This window comes from Mesoplodon bidens, assembly GCF_964165515.1.
Source record: "Mesoplodon bidens genome assembly, chromosome: X".
Classification (NCBI taxonomy): Eukaryota; Metazoa; Chordata; class Mammalia; order Artiodactyla; family Ziphiidae; genus Mesoplodon; species Mesoplodon bidens.
Window position 1 is genome coordinate 45,705,814 of NC_138163.1, and position 24,754 is coordinate 45,730,567.

The 24,754-nt window shown below is 38.9% G+C and overlaps 1 protein-coding gene across 5 annotated transcripts in view; it reads left to right on the forward strand.

Annotated features, from left to right (window-relative positions):
• The first annotated feature begins 795 nt into the window (after positions 1-795).
• ACSL4 (acyl-CoA synthetase long chain family member 4) overlaps positions 796-24,754 on the forward strand; it is an 81,695-nt gene continuing 57,736 nt past the window's right edge. For 4 of the 5 annotated variants that reach the window (XM_081222060.1, XM_081222061.1, XM_081222058.1 and 1 more), the window contains exon 1: positions 797-935. The gene's annotated coding sequence lies outside the window, so the exon portion shown is untranslated. Of the gene's footprint in view, positions 936-24,754 lie in introns of all 5 variants that reach the window. The other variant, XM_081222057.1, reaches the window with a different exon arrangement.

Genomic DNA, 24,754 nt, shown 5'->3' on the forward strand with positions numbered 1-24,754 from the left:
AACAATTTCTTGAATCTCTTAGGAACAGTATTTGTAGGACTGGCTCAGAAGCAACAATCGGGGCCAGTAAGATGTCATAGTGCTGCGGTGACATTTCCTTATCAGTTAAGAGCTCTTCTGCCATTACACCATCGTGGAAATGCAAGGCATTAAGTGAAAACCCTGCATTCCTGTAATATTTCATAAGTGGGGATGGCTGGATGGGGTCTTAACGAAGTGAGAGGCGAGATAAAGGGAAGAGAGGCGTTAGCTGGGGCTCGAAGAAGCAGGATGTCTTAGGCAAAGAACGTTAAGATCTCTCTCTATAGGAAGAGCAGTGAAGTCCGAAGATGAATATCTTGAAAGGGCAGCTGGAAGACGACCCGAGGGGAACTTTCATTCTGGGGTGGAGTTCTGGGAAGCGAGCGCAGGTGCGGGAGTGGGTCCGTTCTGCACCTCGCTGAAATCAGGCGCCCGGACCTCACGAAAACACGCTCAATCACCCGGCCCCGGGGACTGGAGCTGGACCCTGCGGTGAGCCCGCGGGGAGCCGTTAGCCGGCTCAGCTTCCCCGGAGCACACCGAACACCCCCCACCCCCCGCCGCTAGCGGCCCGCTCGGGCCCTCCTTTTCGGCTGACGTCGGGGTGAGCGGAGGCGGGAGCGTGGGTGGGCCGAGCGCGCCTTCGCCGGCGATTCGGCCGGCTGTGCCACACCACCGCGCGCCCCCGCTCCGCCCGCCCCTCCGGGCGCGTCTTTTCCGGGCCCGCGCCGCGCCTCGCCCCGCCTCCTCCTCCGCCGGCCCTCCGTGTGTGCGCGCGCCGCTGCGGTTTTTTCTCCGGCCTCCGTGGCGCGCCCCTCCTCGCCCCAGCGCTAACGGGCACGCGGCTCCTTTCCACCAGCCTCTCGAGTGTCTAGCGTTGGCCGGCTGCAGAGACGCCGCAGGCAGCGCCTCCGGTGAGTAACCCCAGCCGGCGAGGCTCCTGCCCCGGCAACCCCTGCCCTGTCGCTGTGCCGGGGCCCCCGCTCCGGCCAAGCTATCGTCCCACACCTGAGCCCGGAGGAGGTTGAGGGGACGTTTCATTACCGGAATCCGATCGCTTTCTTCTGGAGCTCGGGCGTTCTACCCTTGCGCCTCCTCCGGGGCTGGGAAGATTCCCGAGGTCCCGGTGTCATCTCCTTTGCTGAGGTCTGGGGTCCTCGAGACCCTGGCCTGCCTCTTCCTGCCGCTCACCGCCTTCCGAGAGCCAAAAGCATCTTCCCGATCGGGTACTAGGCTTTGCCATGACCCTTTCTTTCCAAATGAGCACATCAAGGGCTCGCCAGACCTCCAAACGACCTTTAGGGAGCTCCTGGACCTCAACTCCATTTTGTCCCCTTCGGGTCTCTCTGTATCTGACAGCTAGGGGATCTCTCTGGCCCTAGAAGCATCCGCCCTTCGAATTTGAGGGATGCCCTAGCTTCCGATATCCTCTTAGCCTCCGTATCTTTAGGTAGGTTAGAAAAACGGCTGGTTTATAGCAGAAACATGCTCTTATTTTTTCCTGTTCTACCTATCTACATCCCTGTCCTCCATGGGTGCTGTATATTTAGCATCAGCTTTATTCACTTCCTCTTCCTCTCATTCGATTGCCCTACAGAAAGAACTGTGGTCGATGTCAATAGCACAGAGAAGAATCGAGGAGAATATGATTCACTGCCTAACCCCCATTAAGGGGTTACATATTTTAAATAAGACGTCATTTCTTCTCTTCACTCCAGCCATCTCCTCCTTCAAAGGCATGTTTTTTCACCCTCTTGAAATGACTTTGCTCTAATCGTTCTTTTCACCTTAAAAAAAAAAATCATCCCTCTAAGAAACGGCGAGATGGAGAATAAGGGCGAAATGGCATTTAAATGAATCCCTTTGAAAAAGTAAGCAGTCTGCTTTATTGGTTAATGGTTTAATCAACGCCTCAGTTTCCTCATTTACAAAAATGAGGATGTTGAACGAAGGTTCCTTCTAGTGTTTTGATTCTAGGACCTCTAAACTCATGCTTAGTAACATGTTGCAGCATAACGGAGATTTAACCTGATGAAATCCTCATTTCCCGGTAGTTGCTTGTTGCTACGTTACTTTTTCTTTTATGTTGCCTCTAACAAAAAGTCACGTTACTTTTTCTTTTATATTGCCTCTAACAAATAGTTTTAACTGCTCTTGATACATAAGGCTGTAAGCAGAGATCCAATGACTGTACTGTCAATGAGCATATCAATCAAGATTTTAATAGTGTGAGGCCTCTTCCTCGGATTGTAATATAGCTCATCTTTTCGATTGAAAAGAAGTGTGAGACTTGTAAGACTCCTGTAATAATTAACACCCTCTCTGCCATTTAGGTGCAGGATGAAACATTAAACTGTTAGTCTGCTCACACCACAGAATAAAGTACCTTATTGTTCTGATAGGAGAAGTAATTTGACACCGAAAAATCCACAGAAGGTGTAATGCGACAATTAACATCTTGAATAAATTCAATTTTCCCCCTAAAACCCCTATTTTAAAAATAAGCGGTTCAGATTAAGATTTTTTGTTTGAGTGTTTTGGGTAGGGGTGGGATGGGTGGAGAAAGGAGAGGCTTGCCCAGTTCAGTGAGAAGAGAAATGAATTGAGACTCCAGAGAGGCTCAGGTGCCAGTTCCAGTGCTAGCTGATTGTATAACCTTGAATAAGTCACTTTACCTCTCTTCATTTTTGCATCTGTCAAAGGGTCTTGATATTGGCAGAATAATCCGTATAAGTCCCCCAATCTGAAAAATACATACATACATATATATCTATATCTATCTATCTATCTATCTATATATATATATCACAATTTGCATTAAGGCTGTGCCGTAAATCCTTAGTTATTTAGAACGTTTTTCTGAAAGATCTGCTTACACTAGTTCCAATCTATATATGCATAATTCTTAATTCATCCTTATCAAATGAATTACTATATGTGGAAGTCTATAAATTGGGAAGCATTTTACAAAAGTCAGGTATTGCTAACTTAGGCTTGCAAGTGAAGAGTGTGCATACCACACTTTATTATTTTTTTTAAACATTCAGGGCTTTTAAGAAATTTGTACGGGAATGTATACATACTGCCTTATAACTGTAATTGGCTAGGCGCTTGAAAAGAATATGCAGGCATCTCAGTCATTCATTCATTTGTTCGTTCATTCAACTTATCTTATTCCTCCATCTGTCACGTATTTTGTGCCAGGCCACTAGGATATGATGGTTAAGAAGACAATCCTTACGCTGCAAGGTTTAGTTTTATAGTCCAGGATGGAGGTGATGATGGTGGGAGTTATGGAGAGACAGTTTGTATGTCAGTTTATTTTTATTAACAACAGTCAAATCAGGGACAGAAGCAAAATCCTGGGGAAGTTAAGGCTCCCCAGGGGAGGAGGAGATGATTGTATTAATTATAGCCTGTAGACTCTCTTCTTGGCATTTCTTTTTTTTTTTTTCTTTCCTTGACTTTCAGTGATTGAGACTTTAGCAAAAATGAAAGCTTTATTTTTTCCACTCCTGCTATTGGCTGGTCTTATATATTCTTTTTCTTCCTTTCTCTTTTAACTGTTTATTTTAAGATAGTTGTAGCTTCTCATACAATCATAAAAATAATCCCCTTTAATTTTCCCCAGTGGTAACATCTGGCATAACTGTAGCATAATGTCACAAGGAAATTGAGACAGATACAGTCCATCCACCTGATTCAGAGATCTCCAGTTTTACATCCACTCACTTGCATGTGTGTATTTAGTTCTATGCAGTGTTACCATATGTGTAAATTCGTGTGACTACCACCACAGTCAAGATACAGGACAATTCCATCACCCCAAAGGTCTCTAATGTTGCCCTTTTATAGCCACAGCCATCTCCCTCCCTCCCTGATCCCTGGCAATGACTGATCTGTTTTCCTTGCCTATAATTTTGTCATTTCAAGAATGGTATACAAATGAAATCATGCGATATGTAATCTTTTGTGATCGACTTTTTTTCACTCAGTGTAATTCCCTGGAGATTCATGCAGGGAATGTGTCTTGTATCAATAGTTAGTTCCTTTTCATTCCTGAGTTGTATTCCATGCTGTGGATGTTTAATCGTTCACCCATTGAAGGACATCTGGCTATTTCCCGTATTTTGTAACCTATTATGAATAAAACTCCTATGAAAAATTGTGAACTGGTTTTTGTAGGAACATAAATTTCCATTTCTCTGGGATAGTTGCCCAAGAGTGCAATTGCTGCTTGTATGGTAGTTGCATGTTTAGTTTTATAAGGAACTGCCGAACTGCTTTCCAGAGTGACTGTGCCATTTTACATACCCCTGCCCGTGCCCCAGCAATGCATGAATGGTGCTCATCCTTGCTGACACTTGGTGTTGTCACTATTATTTATTTTAGCCATTCTGATAGATATGTATATAGTGATATCTTCTCATAGTTTTAATTTGCATTTCCCTGGTGGCTAATGACATTGAACATCTTTTCATGTGCTTATCTGCCATCTCTGTATTTTCATCAGTGAAATGTGTGGTCATGTCTTTTGTCCATTTTCTAGTTGGATTTTTTTTTTTTTTTTACTGTGGAGTTCTGAGAGTTCTTTATATATTCTTAATACTAGTGCTTTGTTGGCTACATGGTTTGCAAATATCTTCTCCCATCCTGCAGCTTGCCTTTTCGTCGTCTTCACAGGGAAGTTTCGCAGAACAAAAATCTTTAATTTTGATGAGGTCCAGTTTATCAATTTTTCCTTTTATGGATCATGCCTTTGGTGTCAAGGGGTCTTATGTACTTTTGTTATTTAATTTTATTCCTTGCTGTTCTGTATAACATCCAGTACTTCTGTAAACAGTGTGAATATTTTTTTCTTTGAGCAATCCTGGAGCTCAGATGTATTCTTTGAACTAGTGGTCTTGATGGCTTACAGTGTATGTACATACTCATACATGCTCTCACTATATTAAAATGGCTGCCATCCTTTTGTGCCTTAAAATATAATTTCTGCCTTACCAGGCAGTCAAATGAAACATTAAAATTAATATTTTAAAATTAAGTAGACACGTCATATGCCAAGGAGATTTTTGGTTTCACTTTCTAATTTTAAAATAGTTTGGCAAAACTCTATAGTTTCTAATCAACATTTGTGGTAAGTATTCCAAATAAAAAAAATTGTGTTCTCATTTAAATGTACTTTGAAAGTCTGCTTCTGCATTTTAAGTAGTGAAGTTGCGAATATGATGATAGATTTAGTAGGCTTTTGCTACTCAGAATAGTGAATAGAAGACTGTTGAATTTGTCTGTCTAGACTGCATGTTTTTCTTTTATAGTAGCTACTTAATGTTCATTTTAATTATCTTTTAGAATAAGCATTAGTTTTAAGGTGACTTACAGTGTTATATTTTGAAAAATATATGTGCTCATATTATGAGAACTTACAGGAAGAGCTTAGTGATCGATTTTTAGATTATTCACTTCTGTAAGGTGGTACTGAAATTATTACTTGTCCCTTCAGTGTCACCATATCTGTTCAAATAAGTGTATAGCCAGGGAAGTGGATTTGAAAAAGATCAATCATTGGTATAAGACAAGGGCTGGTAAAATACTGCCGGTGGCCAAATCCTGCCCACCACCTGTTTTTATGAATAAATTTCTGTTGGAATACAGGCACATCCATTCATTTATGTATTGTCTGGCTGCATTCAAAATACAATGTCAGAGTTGAAACAGAGAACTTATGGCCCTAAAAGCCAATTTACTCTCTGGTAAATTTTATACAAAAAGTTTGCCCAGAGATAAAGCAACCTTAAAAATTATTGAGTCTCTATGTTATAAAGGAAATTTGACAGACTTTACCTTGACTTTTAGTATCTTTTAGGTATATTTCCATGGGAATTTGTGGTTCAGAACAGTGTATTCATTTTCTTTAAGTCTGAAGGCACTGTGGTCTAGGAGCAGCATTAAGGAGTGGGTAGAGAGTTGGGAAGGTTGATGTTGTTGTTGTTGTCGTCAAGTGTGGGATATTTCAGTGTGAATGTCAATCTACAAGTATGGCAAATAGTGAGATTGAGAAGAAGGCCTGTCCAGTTGCGATGTCCTTTGGAGATCCCACCATGAGCCAGAACGGTAACGACAGAGCCAGGTATGGCAGCACTGTTGCTCCTGCTCCCCAAACTTCTGTGATCTTTAAATACATAGTAGTTTGAGCCTATCAAGCTGACCTTAAGACTGGCTGGTTTATTATTTTGTTTGCACAGCTTCCTTTCATAAGTTAGAAGTTCACACTTTAGTTCTTTTAAATGTCTTACCTACAAGTAATGTTGAAAATGGAAATTGAGTTAGCACCGTGGGCTGTATATTTGGAAAGAAATGGATCTCAGCCTCACATCATACACAAAAATACATTAAAGATGTATTTTAAAAATTTCTGGAAAGCACAAGATACCGTAACAAAGTTAAAAAGGCATATGACAGACTGGGGGAAAATAACTTCTACATATGCAGTGGAAGCTTTTATTGACTTCTACTTAACCGACTCACCATATTAAATGATACTCATTTCTTTCGTAAAATACACTGTGCACTGAACACTTGCTATTAGTAGGTTGGTCTCAGATAAGCCACGGTTGTGGACCCACCAGTACAACAGATTTTTTATTACTGAACCTATATATGCTCGTTGTTCTTGTTTTTGTAAATACGTAATTTATTTTCATATTTTATAATGTGATACAGTCTGAGTAGTGGGGAATTGAAGTTCTTACTGAAAATTTACATATGAAATGATATGGTGTCTGGTATTTGCTTCAGATTATATGGGGGTTGAGGTACGGAGTGCATAGAGATGTGAAAGAAATAAAATTCAGCACGTATAGATAATTGTTGAAGCTGGAGATAGGTTTATTATAACAAAACAAATGGTATGCTTTGGAAAGAGTTGGTGAAAGCAAGTTATTACTGTATAATTGGGTGTGGGTAAGACAACGATAAAAGATTTGTATAAAATAAATACAAAAAATCTGAAGGGTTCTCTACTCATAGTTCCTTGCAAGTGTCTTTTAAGTTCTTTGAAGTTCTACATTATCTAATAATTCAAATTAAATTTCTTTACAATCCGTGGGCCTGGAGTTAAAGAAAGGTCTTGGCTTCTTGGCCCTTTATCAAAAGTTTGACGAGCGAGTGTACATTTACCACTGATAAAATGAAGATAAAATGAAATGTTTGTCATGTGCATATTTTCTTATGACTGTTCACCTTAGTTGTCCTTTTCAATTAGCTAATCAAGTGTTCCAAATAACATTAGATAAAAAGGTTTCTACTGTGTAATATCTATGATATGTAAAGAGCTCCTACAGATCAATAAGAAAAAGGCACCTGTTGGAAAAAGTGGCACAGGGTTATGAATTGGCCTTTCACATAATAAGAGATTGAAATGATGATTTAAAAAGAAAACATGCTCAAATTCATTCTAGTAATTAGGGAAATGAAAACTTTTTTTTTTTTTTACCAAATACATTGGCAAAAACTATAATATTCACTTTTTGAAAGAAATGGGCACTCTCATACACTGTTAATGAGAGTGCAAATTGTGTAGCTTTTTGATAGAGAGTACCAAAATCCTCTAATTTTTTAAATATGCATATATTTTGACCCAGCAATTCTGTAGGAAGCTATTCTAAGGAAATAGCTGCACATTTGTATAAAGATGCATACAAGATTTCAATGCAGTGAAACTGGTCATAACAGTGAAAACTTGGCAGCAACCTAAATGTCCATCAGAAGGGGAATGATTTAAATAATGGCATGCTGTGCTGTGGAGTAACATGGGGCTATTAAAGGAAAGAAACCCTTCAGACCTATGTAAACTGACATAGGAGTTCCAAAATATGTTGTTAAAAGTGGGGAAGGCAGAGGAGGGAGTTATAGAACAGTCCGTATACCATGATTCCACTTATCTAAAAGAACAAAACCTTACCATGCGTATGGATGATACAAAAAAAATGTGATTGATACGCACCACAAATGGTTATCTCTAGGGCAGAAGGGAGTGGTGTTAGAGGAAGGCAGTATAGAGATACTTATACATTTTACCCTATACAATTCTACAATGAATTTTAATTTATGATTACTATTTTGATAGTAATTATACAGATTCATCATATGCAACATTACACACTGGAGGATAATTACAATGCGATTCTGAAATGGAGTGAATGCCTTGTATTTAGAGAGCACTCAGGTAGTTTTTAAAAATAATTTTCTCCCTTTGTTAAAGTACTATTTGTATTGTCTAAATTTTCTGCACTGAAAATATGAGTATAAAGAAGAATAAGAGCACCATAATCCCATACCCAGGGAGATCTTTTGTCAACTTTTGGGTACACGTTTGTGTACACACATGTTTGGATGCTTGCATGCACATGTGTGCACACATACATACACGTGTGCACACATGTATCTTCTTTCTACAAAAATGGGTTCTTACTGTGCATACCGATTTGTAATTTGCTTCCTTTAACTTGACTCTATACTGTGAGCATATTTCACGTTTGGTAACTCTGAATAAGTGAAAAAGACATCTTAGTGGGAAGAAGAACAACACTGTGCCATGTAAGTGTAGTGTTCTACTTAAAATAACTGGTTTCTAGGACAAACTATAATCTTAAAGTCATGGCCACCAAAAGTAAATAACCAAGGAATTAAAAACTCCTCAATGTTAAACCAGTTCAGTTCTGTTTGGAATTTATGCACATGTTGTTTAAATTGTAGTTACTAGTAATGATGTATAAGTGCAATGTATTAAAATGTCATTAGGAATCTTTTGGGTGGAGTTTGGTTTTAATGAAGATTTTAAAACTGAGCTTGAACAGTTATTTTGGTTCAAAGAAAAACCAACTGCTCTAATTTTTGGTAAATGTGTGGGCTTAGTTGTGTTTTCACAACTTATAAAAGTAAAGAAAATCTAGGTCTCTGTGGCAACATGAATCTTTGTCTACGGTAACTCAGTCTATAGTATATAAAATTGTACATTAGGAGAACTGTGTTTGATTTGGGCAAGTATGTACGTATTCTGCTCACATGTCCTCTAGAAGCATTTATTAAGCACATCCGCCGTAGGCCCATTATATCCTTTTCTGGGTTTATGCTGTGGGACTTAGAGGTGAAAAGACCTTAGTTTATGATGAATTCAATAGAGTATTTAACAAAAGAAGATTCTACCTTGTAGACAATGGTGTTAATGTGATGGCCTAGCATAGCTGCTCATATTTTTGTTATGGCGATTGAAATAGCTTCGCCGCTCTCCAAGGCTGTGCATCTTGTGCATTTTGGCCTTTCTGGAATTGATTTCACAGCAAGAGGATTTTTTTTCATAAGCACTGTGAAGTTAGCAGATTTTATGTGGGAGTCAGAATAGAGGTTTCCCATTTCTCACTTGATTAATGACAGGGACATGTGAGATGAGGCTATTAACAGAGGTATTGAAAATATTTATGGTGGCTTCCAGTGGTTGTTAAGAAGTTAAGGCAGTGGAAGGCATGGTGAAATACCTGTTTTCTCTTAGGTATCCTGTTTATTACCTTCAATATGTGCCTAAAGCATTTTAATACTACAAAAAAAAGTAATGATAGGGTTTTGAAGGACCACTCCCCTGGGGGTACCCGAGTGACGAGTCATCAGAGAAAGCCTGCAGAAATGGGCAGAGCTGCTCCTGCTGAAATGGTGGTCATTCGTTATTCTCAGAATATGTTAGTCATTTCTGCTTCTCAAATGAACTGAAAGCTGAACATTTCCCGCAGACAGGAAACAGGAACTTGGTTGAATGAGCTTAAAGTTCAGTTATGGTTTTGGAAACAGAAGAGAAGACAGAACTAGCACTAGTATCTCATGGGATGCATCCAAGTAAAAGATGCTGTGTTCCCCATGACCACTGAAGATACTAAGTTGAGACATAGCTTAAAAGAGTAATTGAAAAATCATCACTTGACTGAGGGGTAGAACTGGGCAGAACTAGCCACAAACAACTGTCAGATGAATGTGTTTCAGACAAATAGAGCAGAAAAGGGAAAAGCAGGCTAGGATAATGGTATTCTTGTACTTGGAACCACAGAGACCTTCAGGATTTGGTGCAAGGTTAGTTTAGTATGGTTTAAAGCCTCTGGTGAAATATTTGGGATTCCGTTTGTGCCCAGGCACTTCCTTACAGGAGTGAGTAGGTTAGAATTTCTGTGAAGCAGGTGGTTTCCATACTCTGGAAACTAGAAAAGTCATGGTTCAGGCTCACTGTTTGGTGAATTATAGCAACCTGCAGATGGGAAGCTGTGTAGTGTTTATTTTTCCCAATAGAAAGAAATGTCAGTATTAGCATATTCATTCAAATATAGTTACACATTATACATTTTTAAGCAGAGTGACTGAACTCGTAAGGACATTATATAACACAGATTTTCCACCAGAAATTTTTGGATTCCTTTGCTTAGATTTTGTTTTCAGTGTCAAGTATAAAGGCCAGGGTTTTTATGTGGAAGCAGGTTTTTAATTTATGCACATATTTACATTAATTTTCATATTCTCCTGATCACCAAGAGATTGTTGAATATTAAACTGTTAGTAAGGGAGTAACTTTATTTAGGAAGTATCCCCCAAGGAATTTACTTCTTTACAGGTAATTTGAGAAAAGACAACTGCAAAATGGAAACTTCCCTGGTGAATCTCCCACATCCTTTTTTAATCCATGTTTTGAAATGGAGTTCCCCAACCTCACTTTTATGCCTTTCTTTTAGGACTGAGTAGAATTGAATGAGGGGTGATCCTCAACCCCAGAAGTACAAAGTGTTCATTGGGGTTAAAAAGATACTTGTACTTGCCCTGCCGGCTGACTTGAATCCTAGCTCAGTAGAGTCATTCTGGAGTCACTGTAAGCATAAGGGCTCTGCAAAGGTAGAAGAATATTCTACCTGGCTCTTGGAGGAAGAATATTCCAGTGCTCAGATAGCTTCCCAATCTCTGTCTTGTCTCAGTGGTACCCTGCATTTGAGCCGTTGTTATTTGGTTATATGAAATGTTTGTGTGGAGTGATTGGCCTATGATTGCAGTGATATAGTACATGTGGTGCAATGGGAGAGTCATTCCTAACTTAACTTTCAGACAGCTGATCTTTTTCTCAAAAAGCCCCTAACCCTAAAGATTGTAGGTTTTTTTTTTTTTTTAACTTCTTAGGGAGAAAGTGCTTCCTTACAATCTAGCTTCTAATTGTCCTCAACTGAGGAAGACTGTTGACCACTTCCCTCCCTGCCTTTGATTGAAGGGTCATGTTGCTTAGGGCACTGCCCACAGGAAAGAGGAGGTCAGTGCTATACTAGGGCATGACCAAAGGAGTGAGAGTTGACCATGAACATATGGTCTCTAGCCAGAGCGTACCTTGAGTTTTGAAAACTAGGAATCTCAACTCCAGTTTGTTCTTTAGAGACATATTTTAAAAACAAGCTGCAGCCTATTGGGTCCCTAAGCTAAGAGTGTGATGAGAAGCCTTGCAGTGTTTAATCTGATATCACAGTCTCCGGTGGAAATCTGCAAAAGTGAGTCAAAACTCTTTGTTTTTCCAAAGACAGGATTGTTGTTATGAAACACATATATGTTACTTTAATGACTTTGATGAGATGCAAGCAACTCATTTTGAAGCAGCTAATTTTGGCTGAAAGAATTGCTTTTCAGCCTAGAGTTGATTTCTTTAATTTTGCATCATTCCTAGCTAATGTGACACTAAGGTAATTTTATTTGTCTGGTCTCTTCTAGATGTCATTACATTTTGTCATGAGATCATGAGAAAATGTTTCTTCTGCTTTGAGAGGAGTGATTAGGAGTCTGTTTAGCATGGAAAATCAATTCTTAGATTTGTTGCCTCTGCTGCTGGCCTCTGCCTCCTGTGTGAAAGAAAATCAATGATGTTTCAAAGTCATACAGTTACATATTTGGGTTGCATAAAATTGTTCTGTAGAATGAGCTAAACTTTTAGAATTTGAGTTTGGTACTTGGCCAGATCTGGGGCCATGTCCTGTGATTGCTAGACCTTCTTAAAAAATTTTTTTTTCTTGCTTTTACCGGCAGTACCCCATTGCTGATGAAAGATCAGGATGTTGCCTGGACTTGGCATCAGGCGCCGAACCTCAATGCCTTTCTCTTCTACTTTCAGGCATAGCAGCCCTGGAAACCATAAGATCAAGGTGCTGGAAGCATTCTGATAATCCCTTTTCTTATTCTTTAAAAATCTGGCCTGTTGCTGTCACACAACCATCAGGCCTCAAGATGTATGCTTAATAGAGAACGTTTATTTTCAGAACCTCCTCTGTGTTGACCTTAGTTTTGCTTTTGAAGAAGAGTAAGCAGCAGGTTGCCCTGTATAGTACATGAGAAAGCGAACCGCCTTTACCTTTTACTGCTGCTCACATTGTTTGCAGATGCTTCCAGGAGGATTGAATTATAACCTAATTTAAAGATGTCTTTTCACTTAACTATTCACAGAAATAACTGCAAAGGGATGTCTTAAAGGCAAATTACACATTGTAGGTACAGCAGAAGTTAAATGCTTTAGGGATAAATGGATGATATCTGCTGGTCGGAAATATCAACACTGTTGAAGTTATAGCAAGTTTCTTGGCTGACCTTTTTATGGGGACAGATAACTCCCCTTCCTTAAACAGTGTTTCATTGAGATGGGAAAAAGACTTCTGCTCTGCTTGGGAGTTTTTAGTACACTGGTGCTTCTCTTTAAATCTGTTTTTGAAATTCTTGTTTCGGATCTCATCTTCTGCAAAAGTGCCTTATATTGAGGCATTGTCAATACTCAAGTAATGAAACCTACAAGTAAGGAAACCTACAAGTAAGGAAACCTCCGTTGGGTGTGTTCTGAAGTGGAACTAACCTATTCCAAATTTTACACTTGCTGGAGGAGTATTATAACCAGAAGGTTATAATCTGTTTGTAACAGGTGGATAGTAGTCTGCAGGTGAAATTGATCCAGACCTTTTAGTTTTCTGTTTGTGTTTTTAGCTCTGCATTGTCCTTTCCTTTGTTCCTTTTCAGAACCTCACTTTCAGGCTTTGCATAATTTTCCTTGCCCCAATATTTAAAGGAAATTAAAAAAATCCATTTTGAGCAAGCCAGCTGGTACCTAAGCATTAACAGGTATAACTGGATAATCCCAGAGGGCAGCTATTATTATTAAGTTTTTTAAAAAGTCTGGTTGGGCTATTATTATAGGGTTGAGGGTTGGCTCATGGGTATCCCTCCTTTCCTATTCTATGTATATGTCTGCTCTCTATGTTTGTCATGTCCTCTTAAAATATTGTCTATTGAACAGTAAGCTCCAGAAGGGGTGGGCTTGGTAAATGCTCATTGAATTTTTCTTGAACGAATGCATGTGCATATACCTGTAGCTGCCCAGGATTTGGGAAACTAAATTTTTAAAAATATTACAGATGAAAAGGGTGGTTACTGCCTATACTTATTTTTAATTATTTCCCTCAAATGTCCTTATGGTGGTTAGTCTTCAGCAGTGATGATTACAAAACCGAAGAAAGTAGAGACTCAACCGTCTGTTTCCTGCTTCAGTGAGCCTATGCCCAATAGGATAACATCACTTTCATATTATGAAAGTCACTGCATATGTCATTAAGTCTTTACAACTTTCGGTTGTCATGCTGGAAGGCATAGCTTCTTCCAAGACTTCTTTCTACCAAAGAAGTTTTATTCCATCATATTCTTGTTTAAATGTAGGAATCTCTTAACCAAATGGATTTTTTCTTCTGGATTTAAAAAATGTGATCTTAATACGTGGCTTATTTTTAAAAATAAATGTTTCATTTTGGAATAATTTTAGATTTACAATGAATTTGTAAAGATAGTTCAGAGGTCCTGGATATCTTTCCCCAGCTCCCCATAATGTTAACATTTTACATAACAGACACTGGTGCAGTACTCTAAACTATAGAATTTATTTGGATTTCCCTAGTTTTACTATCAAAGTCTTCAATTTTTTTCCTGTTCCAGGATCCAAAATTGTTATACATGTTTATTTTAGAAAACATGTATGGATAAAAAAACAAAACAAAGTACAGGTAGTCCCCCTACAGAGACAACTATTGAGATTTTTTAGTATATATCCTTCCATATCCCCCAAACCTTTTTGAATTCGCCTAAAAAACAAAATGTATTTTATATACCGTTTTGTAATTTGCTTTTTTACACTTAATATAGCATTTAAATTATTTTGTGAACATCTTCCCATGTCTGCTATTTTTAATATAGTTTAATCTATTCCCTATCCTTATTTATTTGTTTGTTTATTTGGCCGTGCCAGTGGCTTGAGGGATCTTAGTTCCCTGACCAGGGATTGAACCGAGGCCCCCGGCAGTGAAAGCGCCAAGTCCTACCCACTGGACTGCCGGGGAAGTCCCTGTCCTTAGTTATTTTGTTTCCATTTCTTTGTTCAGTTAATTCTTCATGATTTAAGGCCAAACTATGCATGTGTTCTCAACGTTTTCCCCCCAACAAACCTGAGAAATAGGACACTCTTATCAGTAACAATGGTTCATTAACCCATTGATTCTAAATATGTGTGTATTAGGTTGAACCATTTGAAATTGCTATATTTTTGTATGTAACAGCTTTTCGACTATTGGCAATTTTATATGGTTCAACCTAATAGTTTAAAAAAGCTTTCTAGTTCATTCTGATCCCTTTCCTCCGATCTCACTCAACTGAGAACCCCTGGCCTCTCACTCTACTGAGAATCCCTGCATTTAGAATGGTGAGCTGACTCTGAAACATTTCACCAGGCAAAAATGTTGACAAATCACCTTCCAGGTGTCTCTGATAAACACAACATCCTTATGACTTATGCCTATGTTGATGACATATGCAGAGAACTTGAACTCCGGTGAATTGCATCTGTCCATCAGCATGTTGAAAATAGACTTCTGAGCATCCAGCCTAAGCTCTGGAAAATACAGGCTGACTGATGGCTCTGCGTCCTGGTTCTGTATCTGTATTGGATAGCCAGGGGCACTGGCGCCACCCAGTGGTACCTTGTAGACGAGCAGCTGATGTTGCTCTTACCTCTACTTTCACTTTTTTCTTTCTTTCCTCTTCTCCCATGTTTATAGTCTCACCTTCCTTTTCTTTTCTCCATCTGTGCCAATTGCAGTAACGGGTTTCATTTAGCCCAGCTGATAAGAATCAGAGCGCTACACTAGCCATATAATTTTGCTGTTATATCCTTATTTAAGTAAAGGCTTTGGAATATGAGACATGAAATCATACGTGTAAACATACTGAGCAGACTGTTATTCGCTCTGCTTATGAAGTCATGATTCCTACCCAGAATGGGAGTAAAATTTGTACTCTGCCAGAATGTGGCCCGTCTTGTGTTTAATTTCAAGCTTGTCAGTGTATGAGTGGAAGCACGCCTATGTATCTCAGATGTGAGGAGGCATACATACATAGAGTGAAAGATTTAACTGGGAAATCATTCTTTGGTTTCCTTCCTCTTTAGTATGACTTGTTATTTAAGTCAAGAACTATTTAGTAAGCACCTACTGTGTACCTGTACTGTGCTAGGTTCTGGGGATTATAGCAGCGATGGGGACAGAGATGACTTCTGTCTTTAAAGCGCTTACAGCCCAGCCGGGGAACAGAAACTTGAATGCGTTTAGGTGCTGTGCTGGGAGAGGAAACAGCAGAGGCACCTGACGTAAAGCGGGGAGGTCAAGGAAGCCTTTTTAGAAGCGTCATTCAAACTGAGACCTAAAGGAAGCCAGGAAAAGGGAGAAGAGAATGTTCTTGGCAGAGAGAAAAGGATGTGCTAGACGCAGAGGTGAGAGATTAAGCTTCGTGCTTTTGAGAACCTAAAAGAAGTTTGTGATGGCTCGAGCTGTGAGATCAACTCATTTATAAGTTTCACACCAGTCCTGGGAGGTAGGAGTAGTATTCCCTCCATTTTAGAGCTGTAGCAGATGAGGCACAGAGGGCACAGAACTTGCCCGAGGTCACCCCACTCTAGTAAGTGGTAGCGCCAGGAACTGGACCCAGGCCGTCTGGCTCCAGCACGTTGGCTCACAACTACCTCAGCAGGACCCTGCGTTATAGATACTGGAGCTTCATTGTCCTCCCCGCCTCCCCGGCTCCCTCCCCCCTTTACCCTTTGATGAAGCATAGCGCCTTATCCTGTCATCTGTGGTCTTTTTAAGGGCCAAGTTAAATCTTTCTTAGTAAACTGAACGTTAGGCTGTACTGGGTACAACCTCTTCCAAGAACTGGAGCTTATAAATAATGTGAAAAAGTCCTTAAGCTTACAGCATCTGGGTTAGCCCGGAAAGTCTCGGGTTTGCTTTAGTCTTTTATCATTGATTGGGAATCAAATACCTCATTTGATATGCAACTCTATGGTTGCTAACGCATATTTTCCAGAAAATCATAGATGGGAAGTTGTAATTGGTCGTATTTTTAAAAAATGAGTGTAAGGTATATATTCCCCGCAAGGCTAGAATTTTTGTTTGCTTGCTAAAGTTGGCAATATCCTTTTCTCTGACTTAGGTTAAGTTAGTGAAAGGGTAAACACAACTTCTTAAATAGGACTATAGTCTTTAAAAGTCATATGAATTAAAAACCTATTCATGGAGATATTTTCTTACAACAGATCTGATTTGTCCTTTACGTACTTAATATAAAAGTGTGTGCTTTGTAAGATGAGGAATTGACTTCAGTTTGAAATTATTAATTAAAGTTTAATTCTAGATTTTAGAAGTTGGGTTATAAATACTCAGTTGTATATAAACTATTTAAGATTGTTGTAATTAGATATCGTTGAAACACTTGGAATAAAAAGTTGTGTGTGTGTGTTTGTGTGTGTGTGTGTGTGAAATGGCACAAAGCTGGTTGTTTCATTTATTTTCCCATTTGTATATGACTGTGGATTCAGTCAGGACTTAGTACTTGGAAGTGTCTTTCCTGTAGTGAAGGTAGGCTTTTGCTGATGTAGCCACACATTCTTGCCTTGTTCTCCATGCGACCAGAGTTAGGGTTATTACTAGGGTCATCTTTAGGGATGTTTTTGCAAAAAGGCGGGGGGACACTCTGATAAGAATTACTCTGGGACAACATGTGTAAACCAGGGGACAGACCTAGGCAAGCTGGGAAATGTGATTACCCTTGTTTAAACCAATTCACATAGAGCTCAAATTTGTGAGCTTAGCTTCAGAAGCACTGGCTCAACCCGATTGAGGTAACCAGCAGCCACAGGTAGCTTTCCCTTTACTTTGGAGTAAAACCATTAATTTTCCAGTAAATGTATTATCGTATATTGCAGTGGAATTGTATGTGTAGCAGCTGGGTTCCTTTTAGAATTTTGAGCATTGTGAACTTGGTGCTGCTAGGCCCTGTTGAGGTTACTGCAGGACACAGAGCTGTGTGGGCCTTACAGGAAGTGAGATTACTTAATGATACTTTACTGTTGCCTGAAACATTTTGAAATGAAAACTTTGAGGGAAAGAAATGATTCAGCCTTTTCTGCCTCCTACTGCTTTTTGAAGTCAGCTAGTACACATTAGTAAGCTGATACCACAGTTGATTGGAACGTCTGAAGCAAGACATTCTTAGGTAAGATGATATCCTCTAAAGTTCTGAGTAGTTGGTCCCAGAGTTCAGGTTGTAAACAAGTGGGTACTGATGGAGAGCTGACTTCTGAAATCCCCTCCCTTCACCGTCCCTCTCATCACCTGTGTGGTAAGCAAAGAAGGGATACCCAGTTGGTGCCTTTTGCCCATGACTCCTTCATCTGGGAGGCCTCAATTCCCGTTAGGGGCCTGGGTCTGGTTAGCTGAAAAATGGTTTCCTTATGGGGCAGAGGAGTGCCAGTATGACTCTTCTCATACCTATTAAATCTTATGCTGGTATCATCTGGCATTTGAGTTCCTGTTTGTTTTAATAGGATAAGTGAGTGGAACTCTGGGCTTTAAGGAAATTATTGATACAGAATTTCTATCTGTATGGAACCCCTCATGATTATCTGGCTTTTTGATATTGTCTATTCACTTGCCAGTAGTAGTCAATTTTTGTTAGTCACATTTTGACAGAGGGTACCACGGGGATGCTTAGCTTTAGGAAACATTGTAGTTATAGCAAGAAAAAAACCCACTCATTTTATCTCACTTCATAGATCATATTACATGAGCGAAAGAAGTTTATTTTACTTTGAGTCTAGTTTAAAAACAGAAGTGTCACGTAGTGAGGTTGAAGTCAACTTTTGGCTCCTTTTGTAGCATTTCTTCACCACGTGAATAGGGCCAAATGCCTTAAGGGCCATACTCATTGTCACTTATCAACACATACATATATACACAGACACAAGCTAGAATTAGTTGAGAGTGGTGCTATGTTTTCTACTTATGTGTTGAATGATAAAAGTAATATGTTCACTGCAGAAGTTTTAGAAAATGTAGAGAAAAACAGAAGGACAAAACTAAAAGTCACCTATAATTCTACAACCCAGAGATTAACATTTCAGATTGTAGCCTGCATATATTTGGTTAATTTGCATCTTAAACCAATTTCACTTCATATATCTTGACTGTTTTCTCATATCCTTAAGTATCTTTGACAACACTGCACTTGATGAGTGTGTCGTATTCAATCATAAGGATACATCATTATTTTACCAATCTCCTCTTGGGCATTTGATGTTGTTTCTAGTTTTTCTGTTATTTATATCACAATGGTGACTATTGTCTACATTTTTTTTTGTGTGTGTGCATCTCGGACTATTTCCTTAGGATATTCGTAGAAGTAGAGAGTGAAATTATTCAGTCATGAGTTATGTATGACTTCAAGCGTCCAGATGCCTATTGCCAAATTGCTTTCTATAAAGCTTGTATCAATTTACACTTCTGTCAACAGGATAAAAAGTGCCTTTCTGTATACATTTGGGAACAATGAATAATTTCTTTATTCTTAATTGGCACTACTTTTGATGGATCCCCAGTGCATTGCTGTCTGTTTCAGCAAATAAAAATTATTCCTGGCAGAAATGAAAGTGGGGGATGTAATATTATAAACAGTAGTATGACAACGAACTGGCAGCCCCAGATACTTTGAGAATTGTTGAAACAGGCCATATTTTAGCTCTGTCTGTGTTTCTAAAAATATATTTTCCCTTTTCAAGTAGTTTGTCAATCTCATCTTTAATGTAGAGGAAAATGCTAATACTTTTCTTCTAAAATTATTGCTTCAATAACTGTACTTTGCTGTATAGCAGAAACTAACACAAAATTGTAAAGCAACTATACTCCAATAAAAATTAATAAAAAAATATTGCTTCACGAGTGCTTATTGTTCATTACGTTAGTGCTTTCGGTATGTATATTTATTGAGTCCTGCCTTCGAAAACAAAATATAACTTCTGGCAAAAATTGTCCAAGTTTTTGGAACATTTGGTTTGTTACACAGCAGTAATTTCTGGTCAAGTTCTCTTAAATTAACAAATACTTCTTTCAACTATTATTCAGTTCTTTAGTATTTTAGTAAAGGCCTTGTGAATTTGGAATCACTCATGTATCACCATACAGCTTGAGTAAACTTGGAAGGAAGAGATTTGGTAAGTCCAGCGTTTGATATTATGCAATCGATTTGTCCAAAACATTTTCTAAAATCAGAATCATAAGATTGCTGGTCCTAGAGGGCGGACAGCAGAAGCAAGAAGAACTACAGTCCTGCATCCTGTGGAACAAAAACCACATTCACAGAAAGATAGACAAGATGAAAAGGCAGAGGGTTATGTACTAGATGAAGGAACAAGATAAAACCCCAGAAAAACATCTAAATGAAGTGGAGATAGGCAACCTTCCAGAAAAAGAATTCAGAATAATGATAGTGAAGATGATTCAGGACCTCGGAAAAAGAACGGAGGCAAAGATCTAGAAGATGCAAGAAATGTTTAACAAAGACCTAGAAGAATTAAAGAACAAATAAGCAGAGATGAACAATAAAATAACTGAAATGAAAACTACACTAGAAGGAATCAATAGCAGAATAACTGAGACAGAAGAACGGATAAGTGACCTGGATGACAGAATGGAGGAATTCACTGCTGCGGAACAGAATAAGAAAAAAGAATGAAAAGCAATGAAGACAGCCTAAGAGACCTCTGGGACAACATTAAATGCAACAGCATTTGCATTATAGGGGCACCAGAAGGAGAAGAGAGAGAGAAAGGACCAGAGGAAATATTTGAAGAGATTATAGTTGAAAACTTCCCTAACATGGGAAAGGAAATAGCCACCCAAGTCCAGGAAGTGCAGCAAGTCCCATACAGGATAAACCCAAGGAGAAACACGCCGAGACACATAGTAATCTAATTGGCAAAAATTAAAGACAAAGAAAAATTATTGAAAGCAGCAAGGGAAAAATGACAAATAGCATGCATGGGAGCTCCCAGAAGGTTAACAGCTCATTTCTCAGCAGAAACTCTACAATCCAGAAGGGAGTGGCATGATATACTTAAAGTGATGAAAGGGAAGAACCTACAACTAAGATTACTCTACACGGCAAAGATCTCATTCAGATTCGATGGAGAAATCAAAGCTTTACAGACAAGCAAAAACTAGGAGAATTCAGCACCACCAAACCAGCTCTACAACAAATGCTAAAGGAACTTCTCTAAGTGGGAAACACAAGAGAAGAAAAGGACCTACAGAAACAAACCCAAAACAATTAAGAAAATAGTAATAGGATATATATTGATAATTACCTTAAACATGAATGGATTAAATGCTCCAACCAAAAGACACAGGCTTGCTGAATGGATACGAAAACAAGACCCATCTATATGCTGTCTACAAGAGACCCACTTCAGACCTAGGGACACATACAGACTGAAAGTGAGGGGATGGAAAAAGATATTCCATGCAAATGGAAACCAAAAGAAAGCTGCAGTAGCAATACTCATATCAGATAAAATAGACTTTAAAATAAAGAATGCTACAAGAGACAAGGAAGGACACTACATAATGATCAAGGGATCAATCCAAGAAGAAGATATAACAATTATAAATATGTATGCACCCAACATAGGAGCACTTCAATACATAAGGCAACTGCTAACAGCTATAAAAGAGGAAATTGACAGTAACACAATAATAGTGGGGGACTTTAACACCTCCGTTACAACAATGGACAGATCACCCAAACAGAAAATACATAAGGAAACACAAGCTTTAAATGACACAATAGACCAGATAGATTTAATTGATATTTATAGGACATTCCATCCAAAAACAGCAAATGACACTTTCTTCTCAAGTGCACACAGAACATTCTCCAGGATAGATCACATCTTGGGTCACAAATCAAGCCTCAGTAAATTTAAGAAAATTGAAATCATATCAAGCATCTTTTCTGACCACAACACTGTGAGATTAGAAATGAATTACAGGGAAAAAATGTAAAAAAACACAAACACATGGAGGCTAAACAATGTGTTACTAATTAACCAAGAGATCAATGAAGAAGTCAAAGAGGAAATCAAAAAATACCTAGAGACAAATGACAAAGAAAACATGACGATCCAAAACCTATGGGATGCAGCAAAAGCAGTTCTAAGAGGGAAGTTTATAGCAATACAAGCCTACCTCAAGAAACAAGAAAAATCTCAAATAAACAATCTAACCTTACACCTAAAGGAAGTAGAGGAAGAAGAACAAAACCCAAAGTTAGTAGAAGGAAAGAAATCATAAAGGTCAGAGCAGAAAGAAATAGAAACAAAGAAAACAATAGCAAAGATCAATAAAACTAAAAGCTGGTTCTTTGAGAAGATAAACAAAATTGATAAACCATTAGCCAGACTCATCAAGAGACAGAGGGAGAGGACTCAAAGCAACAAAATGAGAAATGAAAAAGGAGAAGTTACAACAGACACTGCAGAAATACAAAGCATCCTAAGAGACTACTACAAGCAACTCTATGCCAATAAAATGGACAACCTGGAAGAAATGGACACATTTTTAGAAAGGTATAACCTAAGAGTGAACCAGGAAGAAATAGAAAATATGAACAGACCAATCACAAGTAATGAAATTGAAACTGTGGTTAAAAATCTTCCAACAAACAAAAGTCAAGGGCCAGAAGGTTTCACAGGTGAATTCTATCAAACACTTAGAGAAGAGCTAACCCCCATCCTTCTCAAACTCTTCCAAAAAATTGTGGAGGAAGGAGCACTCCCAAACTCATTCTATGAGGCCACCATCGCTCTGATACCAAAAGCAGACAATGATACTACCGAAAAAGAAAATTAGAGACCAATACCACTGATAAATATAGGTGCAAAAATCCTCAACAAAGTACTAGCAAACAGAATCCAACAACACATTAAAAGGATCATACACCATGATCAAGTGGGATTTATTCCAGGGATGCAAGGATTCTTCAATATACATAAATCAATCAATGTGATACACCATATTAACAAATTAAAGAATAAAAACCATATGATCATCTCAATAGATGCAGAAAAAGGTTTTGACAAAATTGAACACCCATTTATGATAAAACCTCTCCAGAAAGTGGGCATAGAGGGAACCTCCCTCAACATAATAAAGGCCATATACGACAAACGCACAGCAAACATCATTCTCAATGGTGAAAAACTGAAAGCATTTCCTCTAAGATCAGGAACAAGACAAGGATGTCCACTCTCACCACAATTTTTCAACATAGTTTTTCCAGTCCTAGCCATGGCAGTCAGAGAAGAAAAAGAAATAAAAGGAATCCAAATTGGAAAAGAAGTAAAACTGTCACTGTCTGCAGATGACATGATACTATACATAGAGAATCCTAAAGATGCCACCAGAAAACTGCTAGAGCTAATCAATGAACTTGGTAAAGTAGCAGGATACAAAATTAATGCGCAAAAATCTCTTGCATTCCTATACACTAATGATGAAACATCTGCAAGAGAAATTAAGGAAACACTCCCATTTACCACTGCAACAAAAAGAATAAAATACCTAGGAATAAATCTACCCAGGGAGACAAAAGATCTGCATGCAGAAAACTATAAGACACTGATGAAAGAAATTAAAGATGATACCAACAGATGGAGAGATATACCATGTTCTTGGGTTGGAATAATCGATATTGTGAAAATTACTATACTACCCAAAGCAATCTACAGATTGAATGCAATCCCTATCAAATTACCAATGGCATTTTTTACGGAACTAGAACAAAAAATCTTAAAATTTGTATGGAGACACAAAGACCCCAAATAGCTAAAGCAGTCTTGAGGGAAAAAAACCTAGCTGGTGGAATCAGACTCCCTGACTTCAGACTATACTACAAAGCTACAGTAATCAAGACAATATGTGGGGGCTTCCCTGGTGGCGCATTGGTTGAGGGTCCGCCTGCCGATGCAGGGGACGTGGGTTCGTTCCCCGGTCCGGGAGGATCCCACATGCCACGGAGCGGCTAGGCCCATGAGCCATGGCCTCTGGGCCTGCGCATCTGGAGCCTGTGCTCCACAGCAGGAGAGGCCACTGCAGTGAGAGGCCCGCATACCACACACACACACACAAAAGACTATATGGTACTGGCACAAAAACAGAAACATAGATCAATGGAACAAGATAGAAAGCCCAGAGATAAACCCACGCACCTATGGTCAACTCATCTGTGACAAAGGAGGCAAGGATATACAATGGAGAAAAGGCAGTCTCTTCAATCAGTGGTGTTGGGAAAACTGGACAGCTACATGTAAAGAATGAAATTAGAACACTCCCTAACACCATACACAAAAATAAACTCCAAACGGATTCGAGAACTAAATGTAAGACCGGACACTATAAAACTCTTAGAGGAAAACATAGGAAGAACACTCTTTGACATAAATCACAGCAAGATCTTTTTGATTCACCTCCTAGAGTAATGGTAATTAAAGCAAAAATAAACAAATGGGACCTAATCAAACTTAAAAGCTTTTGCACAGCAAAGGAAACCATAGACAAGACGAAAAGACAACCCTCAGAATGGGAGAAAATATTTGCAAATGAATCAATGGACAAAGGATTAATCTCCAAAATATATAAAGAGCTCATGCATCTCAATATTAAAGAAAGAAACAACCCAATCCCAAAACGGGCAGAAGACCTAAATAGACATTTCTCCAAAGAAGACATACAGATGGCCAAGAAGCACATGAAAAGCTGCTCAACATCACTAATTATTAGAGAAATGCAAATCAAAACTACAGTGAGATATCACCTCACACCAGTTAGAATGGGCATCATCAGAAAATCTACAAACAACAAATGCTGGAGAGGGTGTGGAGAAAAGGGAACCCTCTTGCACTGTTGGTGGGAATGTAAATTGATACAGCCACTGTGGAGAATAGTATGGAGTTTCCTTCAAAAACTAAAAATAGAATTACCATATGATCCAGTAATTCCACTTCTGGGCATATACCCAGAGAAAACCTTAATTCAATAAGACACATGCACCCCAATGTTCACTGCAGTGCTATTTACAATAGCCAGGTCATGGAAGCAACCTAAATGCCCATCGATGGACGAATGGATAAAGAAGATGTCGTGCATATATACAATGGAATATTACTCAGCCATAAAAGGGAATGAAACTGACTCATTTGTTGAGACGTGGATGGATCTAAATACTGTCATACAGAGTGAAGTAAGTCAGAAAAGAG